Source organism: Belonocnema kinseyi, chromosome 6 (assembly GCF_010883055.1).
Source record: "Belonocnema kinseyi isolate 2016_QV_RU_SX_M_011 chromosome 6, B_treatae_v1, whole genome shotgun sequence".
Taxonomy (NCBI): domain Eukaryota; kingdom Metazoa; phylum Arthropoda; class Insecta; order Hymenoptera; family Cynipidae; genus Belonocnema; species Belonocnema kinseyi.
In genome coordinates, this window is record NC_046662.1 from 120520365 (window position 1) to 120530344 (window position 9980).

Below are 9980 nucleotides of genomic sequence, written 5' to 3' on the forward strand. Positions count from 1 at the left end.
TACATCTGCAATCGATAGAGCGAAAAATTCTACGTTCAGGTACGTACCCAAGTCATAGGTCAATTGTAACGTTCGAGGTCACTTAGAAGTTACTTGACATTAAAAAAGTTTTCCAAGAGGTCAGTGTAATTCCTGAAGTAAATTTCAACGGGGAATTCAATGGTGACCTTCATTTTGACCTTGAAGTTGACCTTAATGGATTTTTCAGAGTCAACTTTGTTTTTTCAAATAGTAACTCCCTTGTTTACATCTGCAATCGATAGAGCGAAAAATTCTACATTCAGGTACGTACCCAAGTCATAGGTCAATTGTAACGTTCAAGATCACTCACAAGTTATTTGAAATTAACAAAGTTTACCAAGCGATCAGTGTAATTCTTGAAGTAAATTTCAACGGAGAATTTAATGGTGATCTTCATTTTGACCTTTAAGTTGACCTTCATGGCATTTTGAAGGTCAACTTTGTTTTTTTAAATAAAAACTCCCCTTTTTAACATCTGAAATCGATAGAGCGGAAAATTCTACGTTCAGATACGTACCCAAGTCATAGGTCAAATGTAACTGTCAAGGTCAGTTAGAGGTTATTTTAAATTAACAAAGTTTTCCAAGAGGTCAGTATAATTCCGAAAGTAAATTTGAACGAGGAATTCAATGGTGACCTTTATTTTGACCTTGATGTTGACCTTCATGGCTTTTTGAAGGTTAACTTTGTTTTTTTTTTCAAATAGAAACCCCCCTTTTTTACATCTGAAATCGATAGAGCGGAAAATTCTATGTTCAGGTACGTACCCAAGTCATAGGTCAAATGTAACGTTCAAGGTCAGTTAGAGGTTATTTGAAATCAAACAAAGTTTTCCAAGAGGTCAGTGCAATTCCTAAAGTAAATTTCATCGAGAAATTCATTGGTAAGCTCTGTATTGATCTTGGTGATGATCTTCAAGGTTTTTTCAATGTTTTTTCCAAGCAGTTTACGTTTACGCTTAGCATTACCCGGGAACAACGACGTGGACTTAGTGAATTCTGTTCCCTTTGGGGTGCTTGATTAGCATGAGTCCCCTTGGCTTTCACGCTTCAGTGAATATGTTCGAACTGAAAACCTTGAGCTTCTTGACAAAAAGCTATGCGATTGTAAAAATGAGTTACAGCATTACGAATCATCTCCTTATCAATCAAAGTAGCCTGTTGCAGAATCCGATTCTGCGATTCGTCTAAGCTTTGCGGTTGCGTTGAGTATACTTTGTTCTTTAAATAACCCCAAAGAAAATATTCGAGAGGTGTCAGATCAGGAGTTCTAGCAGGCCACTCGATTTCACCTTTTCTTCTAATCCACCTTTGAAGAACTGAGAATCCAAATATGCTTGATCCTCCCTACCGTAATGAGCCACTGCTCCGTCCTGCTGGAACAAAATATTTTGAAAATTGTCGCCTGTAATCTCCCTTATTCTTGGTACAATTTGGTTTCTTAGAAGCTCTTCATATGCACGGGCATTGAGATTATCATCGATGAAGAAAGGGCCGATCAATGTATCATTCAAGATACCGACCCAAACATTAATCTTTTGTGGATCTTTTGCGTGACTCTCCAACATCCAATCAGGATTTGTGTCGGACCAATATCTATAATTTTGTCTGGTAACTTCACCTTTTAAAGTGAAAGTAGATTCATTTGAAAATACTGTATTGTACAAGAAAAGAGGATCTCTCTCAATTCTGTGCATCATAATTTGACAAAATTCAACCCGACGATCAGGATCGTCCTTATTGAGCTCTTGTACCCGATGAACTTTGTAAGGATTGAAATTAATGCTTTTTAAAATATTTTGCACTGACTCAGGAGCAACGTCACGCTCATCACGAGCTCAACGTAAACTAAGATGTGGGTTTTCAACAAATACTTGGGCTATGTCCATCTGCATCTCCTCAGATCCTGCAGATTTTGGCCGACCAGTTCTCTGAAGGTCCTTGATAGAACCATGATTCATAAAGCGCCTTACAGTTCTTTCAATTGTTGATTTTGAGACAGGATTTAACCCTTCTCCATTACGAAAAGTGCGATTAAAAAGCAAACGAACTTGATCATAAGATCGAACTCGATCTCCCCAACTACGCATCATTAATACAGATACCCTCTCTCGTTCTGAAAGATATTGACTTAGGTATCGAAAGACGGTATAGGACTGTATGACTCTTCGGGGAGGAACAGAACTCTCACCAGAACACCTGGAACTTTTAATGAAAAATTTCTTTATGATTTTACAATATTCAAAACGCTGTAACCATGATCAATATAGAGCTCACCAATGAATTTCTTGTTGAAATTTACTTCAGGAATTACACTGACCTCTCGAAAAACTTTGTTAATTTCAAATAACCTCTAACTAACCCTGAACTTTACAATTGACCTATAACTTGCGTACGTACTTGAACGTAGAATTTTCCGCTCTATCGATTGCAGTTGTAAAAAATGAGGTTTCCATTTAAAAAAACAAATTTGACCTTCAAAAAGCCATGATGGTCAACTTCAAGGTCAAAATGAAGGTCGCCATTGAATTCTTCGTTGAAATTTACTTCAAGAATGACCTTCACTTTTATGAAAAATATTTTACCTGAGGAAATATCCAACCGACCTGGGACTTTTTAGAGTTTTTATAGTTCAGTCCTATCTTCCGGTACACACGCAATGTTGAAGAAGTTCTGCGCGCTATATGAGACAGAAATATATGTCCGCACTCTTTTTTTTGCCACGCGCCACTTATTGTGACATTTGCTATTTTTAAGTTAATTCTTAAACTTCGCGCGCAACATATGTACTACTGAAGCGATTATGGATGCGCTGGAAGTCACCTTTAGCAGAAGTTAATAACTTTTAAAAAATTTTTACCGCTTAAAAAATACTATTGCAATTACTCCACGATATTCTAATACCAAATTTAATGTAGTATCAAAATTGCATCAAGTTAAATGCCCATCTTGCTGCTTTTTTGTGTTTGTGTTACATGATACGGAAGAGATACTATGTGGATATTATAACGATATGCCGCAGAGTATCCTTTCCGTCCACTAGGTCCGCGAGGGTATTTAAATGTGGCAAATAAAGTAGATCTCACCTATGTACACCAATTTCTGAATAACAATTTTATGTTTTTGCTCATTACATAAATGTTTCTAGTCCCCGACGCGGAGCATTTGTACAAATTTAAACTGTAAATGCTAAATATTCAACATCTCAACAATTTTGAACATGTGTAATTACAAATTTTGTTACTTTTACATTTCACAGTTCAAAAATTTTTTTGTTTTCAATACATTTCTTTTGGAAAATCGCCAATTGATAATGAATGGTGAGTAGCTTGCTGCTTTTGCCCCTTGCCATTCGTATGCTCCCGTGTACTGCAAAAAGCGCGCCAGATTCAAGCGAGAATATACTATCAACTTTTAATTGACAGCCGTTTGAGGCACACTGAGGATAACAGGCGAATTCCCCGTTTTCCGCTCCTGCCCCTAGCCAATCGTATACTACCATGTTCTGTGTATCTCGCGGCATTTTCTAGCGACAAAATACATTTTGCATGGAATAAGTGAATATAACTATCCTTATTTTGTACCTGCAAGATGTACTATTAGTTATAAATTTGTTTTGATAGAATCAAATCTTGGCCTCGGTAATAACTTAGAATTACTTCTAATAAGTTCGGATGATTTTAATTTTTGCGTGGTGCCTGTTTTTGCTACTCATCTTTGGTTAGGACACACATCAAGAAAAGCAGGCTCCATATTTACCTTTGAAAAGACGCGAAGAGAACCTTGATTGGCGAAATCTGTTAAATGGCAGACAAATTTAATTTGTTAATAAAAGCCCTATGCATTGTCTTGTCATCGAATAGAATTTTTTCATGGTCCCTACAATGTTTTGCTTCTTATTGATGCTTCTTATTGATGAAGGGCCGAAGAGAGAAAGAGGTGCTGATTTAGGAGACAAGTACCACAAATGTCACAAATATTTGTACCTTGCCATCTGCCACAAAGTTTTCCTGTCTTCATTATGCTTGTGGTGCTCAATCTCATGATCACAAATTTGTACAAATTCAAGGTCCAGGCAAGGGTACTAGACAGCAACATTAGCCAGAATCCACGGTGTGACGTATGCCACAGCAGTGGAAAAAGCTACGTCGATTACAGCTGCCCTCCCTTAAGGTGTGAGATTGAATTGACGGCTGAACATTGAAATAAGGAGACAGTACAATCTATTTCTCATCAACCGTAACTTATTGGTTGGTCCGGGTTTGTGAAATTGGACACAGCCAGATGGAACCGGATAGAACCTAATGTCGCGGCCTGTCGGCTCGGCTGGACCTTGAATTTGGGAAAATTTGTGCTCATGAGTATGAGCGCCACAAGCGTAATGACGACAGAAAAACTTTGTAGCAGACGGCAGGGTACACATATTTGGGATATTTGTGGTACCTGTTTCTGAATTATCGTCTCTTTCTCTATTTTATATCAATGTAAAGCAAGACATTGTAGAGACCATGACAAAAAAAAATTTTTCAACAAATTAGATTTGTCTGTCAAACAACTGCGTTTGGCAGATATTGCCAATCAAGGTTCTCTTCGATCCTTTTCAAAGCTAAATCTTGAGCCCGATTTTATTGATTTGCAGCCAATTAATGGGGCAAAAATGAATCCTTTCTAAAACATAAAGGGTATACATCAAACTTTCCCACCACCAATGACACAGCAGAGAGGGGCGTGGCTCTTGTTAAACGATTTAACTGTGTTCTAACCAAAGATGAGCAGCAAAAAAGGGTGTATATCTTGTTTTTGACAATGATAGAAAAAATAATAAGCAAAAATATATTAATGATATTAGAAGACTCCTTCCATTTCAACTTCTTTTCCCTTTATATGCAAGAAAATCTTATCAGGAAGGAAACACAATTCCATGTTCATCCAAATTTTCGGACTTCACCCTAAGAAGTAGGAAACTCGCAAAAACTAAAATCGTCCAAACTTATTAGAAACAGTCCAAGGTTATTGCTGAGGCCAAGTAATGACATTTTGACACTATACAAAATTTTTAGGACTAATAATACAGCCTGCAGGTGCAAAACAAGGATAGTTGTAACCAAATTTCAAAATTCAAACTTCCCGTCCTCTGTGCGACATCCAATTTTTGTCCTCGTATTTTAAAAAATATTAGCAAAAATAGAATAGCGTTCGATTTTCCACTATGCAGAATTGGCAGTATAAAATTGCCAATTTTATCGTGTATTTTATATAGTTTGATTATTTATAATTATCCAGTTTTTACTTGAAATAACTTCTTTTTAAGCTAGTATCTTATTTAATTTACTTTTTCATAAAATTACATCTTTTTATAATAAATGAATGTAAATAAAATGAAAGATTGAAAGAGCAATTACTTTTTAAAACACTTTTCCTGTGATGTTTCTAAAGATTGTAATTTTAGTTCTAATTATGTGCAAAAAAAAGCACTGAAAAAATGGCAGAATATTCTTTTGTACTTTTCTTCACCGTTTTAAGAATCGGAGAATTTTTTATTCAAGATTTCTTTACTTCTAATAGGAACTCTTTTTATTAATTTATACTTAAATAATCCATGAAAAAACGAACGAGAAATCTCAATCAATAAAATATATTATGAACCGTTTGCATAGACGTCCAGTGGGCTGGGACGCTCTGGTGCAATAGACTACTGGCCGCTCGTCATCTAGGCTGGTTTATTTCGTCCGTCCACTAGACGAACGTGAGTAGGTACAGGTATACAGTCGGCTATTCAGCGTCGATCATCCGACTGGCTAGCTAGACAATTAATCGAGTGTGTCAGCTTTTGGGCTTCGACATATATTTTTTAAATACACAAAAAGGTAATCCAGGCCTATCATGCCCGCTGTTCATTGATATATCACCTATGAATACTGCAATAAAAAAAGTATTTATGTCACCCAAGTTCGCATGCAAAAAAAGTTTTTTCGAAGAGATTTAAGTTTTTACATATATTTTTTAAAGATTTTTTAGAGGGATTTATTTGTTTGCTAAAATATATTTGGTGCGCGCGTGTATCATGTAAACGCTTTCAAATTTGTTTATGCATTCATTAATAATTTCAAACAGAAGTATAATGGAGTTACTCGAAAAGATTGTAATTATAAGACTTCTTTGGTTTTTCTATACTCCAATTGGAAAAATGGATTTGAATTTTAACGGGCCTGAAAAATCAGACTTGCCTTTTAACGTCATGATTTTAGTTTGACATCAAGAGGGTTTTAAAAGCAAAGGTGAACTCTGTGCAATGTTGAATCAACTCCGTATAATGTTTAAGCAACGTTGTATTAATGTTTAACCAACGATGTTCGAAAGTTCACGCGCGAACTGTGAATGCGTTATTACACAATTATCAAGTCAAAGCTGCTGACTGTCAAAAAATATATTGTGGATAGAATACGGCTACTCTCTGACGCTATGAGAAGTATGGAGAGAAGAGAAAGGTAATTAAAGAAACCCAGCAGGATTTCTCTGACCCATGTCGACTCTTCCAAAAACCTCCAGCTGAAGCATTTTGCAGAGGGGCCAGACGATATCACAATCTTGGGGTGGAAGAAGTTTTCTTTAATCCACTAGCATCTGGTCCCCATATTCACCTCATATCTAAAGTCGAAAGTGCTTATTCCGGAGTGGTTGGTGAAAGGGTGCACATTGCTTCTATCAAAGATGGGCCACTTAATTGGCCCCAAGAATTACAGGGCAATCGCATGTCTAAACACATCATATAAGATTTTCACAACTATCTTAAGTTATAGGATTATTCGGATAATCAGACCTGTGTGATAAGAAATGTACGAACAACGCGGCTCAAAGAAAGCTTTAGTGGCATGTCGGGAGAACTTGCTTATCGACAAATGTATCTGCAAAGACGGAGGACTCTCCCAGAGCTACCTATCGATGTGCATCTACACATCGTGGGGTGCTTTGATGCCGCTTTGGAAATCCAGATTTACCATATCACCCGGAAAACAGCGTGTGACAGCAAAAAACGTCACCTTTGAGAGATGTGCCTTTATTCCCACTATGCTTCACACTTTGCTATTCCGAAGGATACTTTCGCGGCAAACCTGGAAGTCAAAAGCATAAGGTCACTCATATATTTTACATGGATGATTCCAAGATCTATGCTAAAAATAAAAAGCAATTTCACCTAGCTCTAGGAATTGTCGAGGAATCCTCTCAGGAGATTGGAATGGAGTTTGGGTTAGTAAAATACGCTAAGTTTTATTTCAAGCCAGGAAAACTAAATGGCTTCCCCGAAGACCCTAATCTCGTTGACAGAAGCGCTATATGACACCTTAACGCTCGAAAGACTTATACAAGTCGAGCACACGCAGTTTAATTTGGCATGTCAAGACGGTGACATTTTCACTTCAGCATACGATCGCCACATTTTGTGTCAAGACATTCCCAGCGATAGCTACAGATCGTGACATGCACATCCCGAGAATTTAGGGCACATACCATCTAGTTATCCAACTTATGCGGGAACGACCTACATCCGAAGGCACAATGCGGCACTAAGAATGTTTTATTACAACATCTGTCATTCTAATGACGTTAGTCTTAATACAACTCCGATAATCGCTTATAGGGAAATGGAGTCAATTGTCGAAAATGAGAAGTGCCGTATATACTGGAACTTCTAATTTGTGACAATTGTTTCTGTTCCGCACCCGAGGCCTGACATAGTTTATTTATTAACCATAAGTGCCTAGGGCTAAATAGCCCTCTAAGGAACCGGGGATACATAAACTAATAAAACCAAAATAATACAGCCGCTGCTGAAAGGATATGCTTGAAAATATAATTATATAGTAGAACGGATTTTAACAACTTATTAGATAATAGTAATAAGTGCGAGAGCGAATGTGCTAGCACAATTGTGTGAGACTAAATAGGATTGACATTAAATTAGGGTAGCAGAGTTACAACAAAATATTAAATATCTGTTCGCAAACCAATCAGCCGAGGGATGTAATTGGTTTATATAAAATATAAGTTTAGGTGTTGCATGTGTTGGAGGTATCGAGGCACCGACTTAGATATGTGAATTACCAATAAGTCATTTCTGGAGTGGCATTGTCAATATGAATTAGATACATACAAAAAGCTTTAGCAAAGTGGAATTAGGAAGGCGCTTGCCTGATTGGTAAAGGCAGTTTGCTCTAAAGTCGGGTGCCCCTAACTTTAAAAGACCGTTATAATTTAAATGTTTGGTGCTTTGGAAATAGCGTTTCTTTTTTTTTCTAAAAGTTTCGAAAGAGCAGACAGATTTCTGTCAAAAAATTTAAATAAATTGAAAATATATTTAGGTGTTTTGTTGTGAAAGAGATTATGTAATTCAATCATCCAATGGGAAAATTGTATTGAATCACGGGGATCATTCAGTAAAGTGAACCCGGTTTAAAACATTATCTCTAATTAGTTACTATTAGGAATCACAATTTATTATCAGTATGACCTGTGACTCAATGGATGATTCTACACAGAAGAATCGCATTTTCCCTAATTGAATCTACTTTAAATGAATGTATACAAAATCTCCTAATGAGAAACGACTGTTTTCTATATTCAATTTTATTTATTGGATGGGTATCTGCCCTAAACAAAAAGAGATGTTGGAAGAAACTATCGTCCAAACATCATACTCCTTTGGAGCACTGGATTTTAATCATTTATACCTATAACAAAATTTACAGGGCTCGAAAATTTTCAAAAGAAAACTATTTTTCCTAATGAGCCTTGCTCATGTTAAGAATGGACAGAAATACCAAAGCCAACGCACATCTTATTCATAGGCATTTATATCTAATATAAATTGATTTAAAGGGCGTTATTTCTTACTGCGAAATTTCAACTCATTACTCGGAAGCACAGCTGGCAAACGCGTACTGAGAGAAAATCGATAATAAAGTATATGTATCTCAGCCCGGGCCGGACAAGGTACACGCTGACGTGCAATATGTATTCGCCTATATCGCGATTGAATAACTATAGAATTTTCTCTTTCTTGAGAGTGAGATTCTAGTAGACTATATGTCATTTCTATCTAATCTGAAATAAATAGCTTATACCATTGCGCATGTGGCTTAGAAAACCTAACAGAGTAGCTAACAGGAGAGAACCACAGTTCTTCTCCTAGAGCTGGGTGATTTTTCGAGATTTTACCGCATACTACTTACTATGTCGGTAAAAGCTATCCCCACGTGATCGATTTCTGATACGCTACGTTCCTCAGAGATGGAACTCTTCAATACATGCAATAAGTGCTATCTCAGGTTTATAATTAAGTTAATCTGTTATGTCATCATATATGCTAAATGTTTTCCTCGAGATATCGATTACCTGCTCCTTCCAGGATAAGGTTCTGTTCAATATGTACCCAAGATCTCTTACAACCTCAATAAAATCTACAATCCGCCCACAAAGAAAGATTGAGTGAAAGCCGATTTGTACTGACCCAATTGACCACCCTATCAATATCTTTTTGTATGAGAGCAAAGAGATTTGTTAGGGAAGCAACATTACCCGAAAGATAAAGTTTAAGTCATCAGCATACTTGAGGTACTTACAATGGTTTAAATCTCTACTTAGATCCGAGGTTTACAAGTTAAAAAGGAGAGGACCGTCATCCAGTCAGATTGCTCGCCTCTACTATTTTGAACTCGTTGATACCTACTATTCAGGTAGGATTCAAACCATCTAATTGCCATGTCTGACAGCTTAAAGGACTTCAACTTAAGCAGGAGGTGACTTTAGGAGCTGCTGTTAATGTACTGTGTTTTACCCTGAAGCCGGATTGCATTGTATCGATTAAGTTTTCAGAATACAGATATTCATATAAGTGACTGCGAACTATTTTTTCAAATGTTTTAGATAGTGCGCATAGCATGGATAGGTGGTTAATAGGTG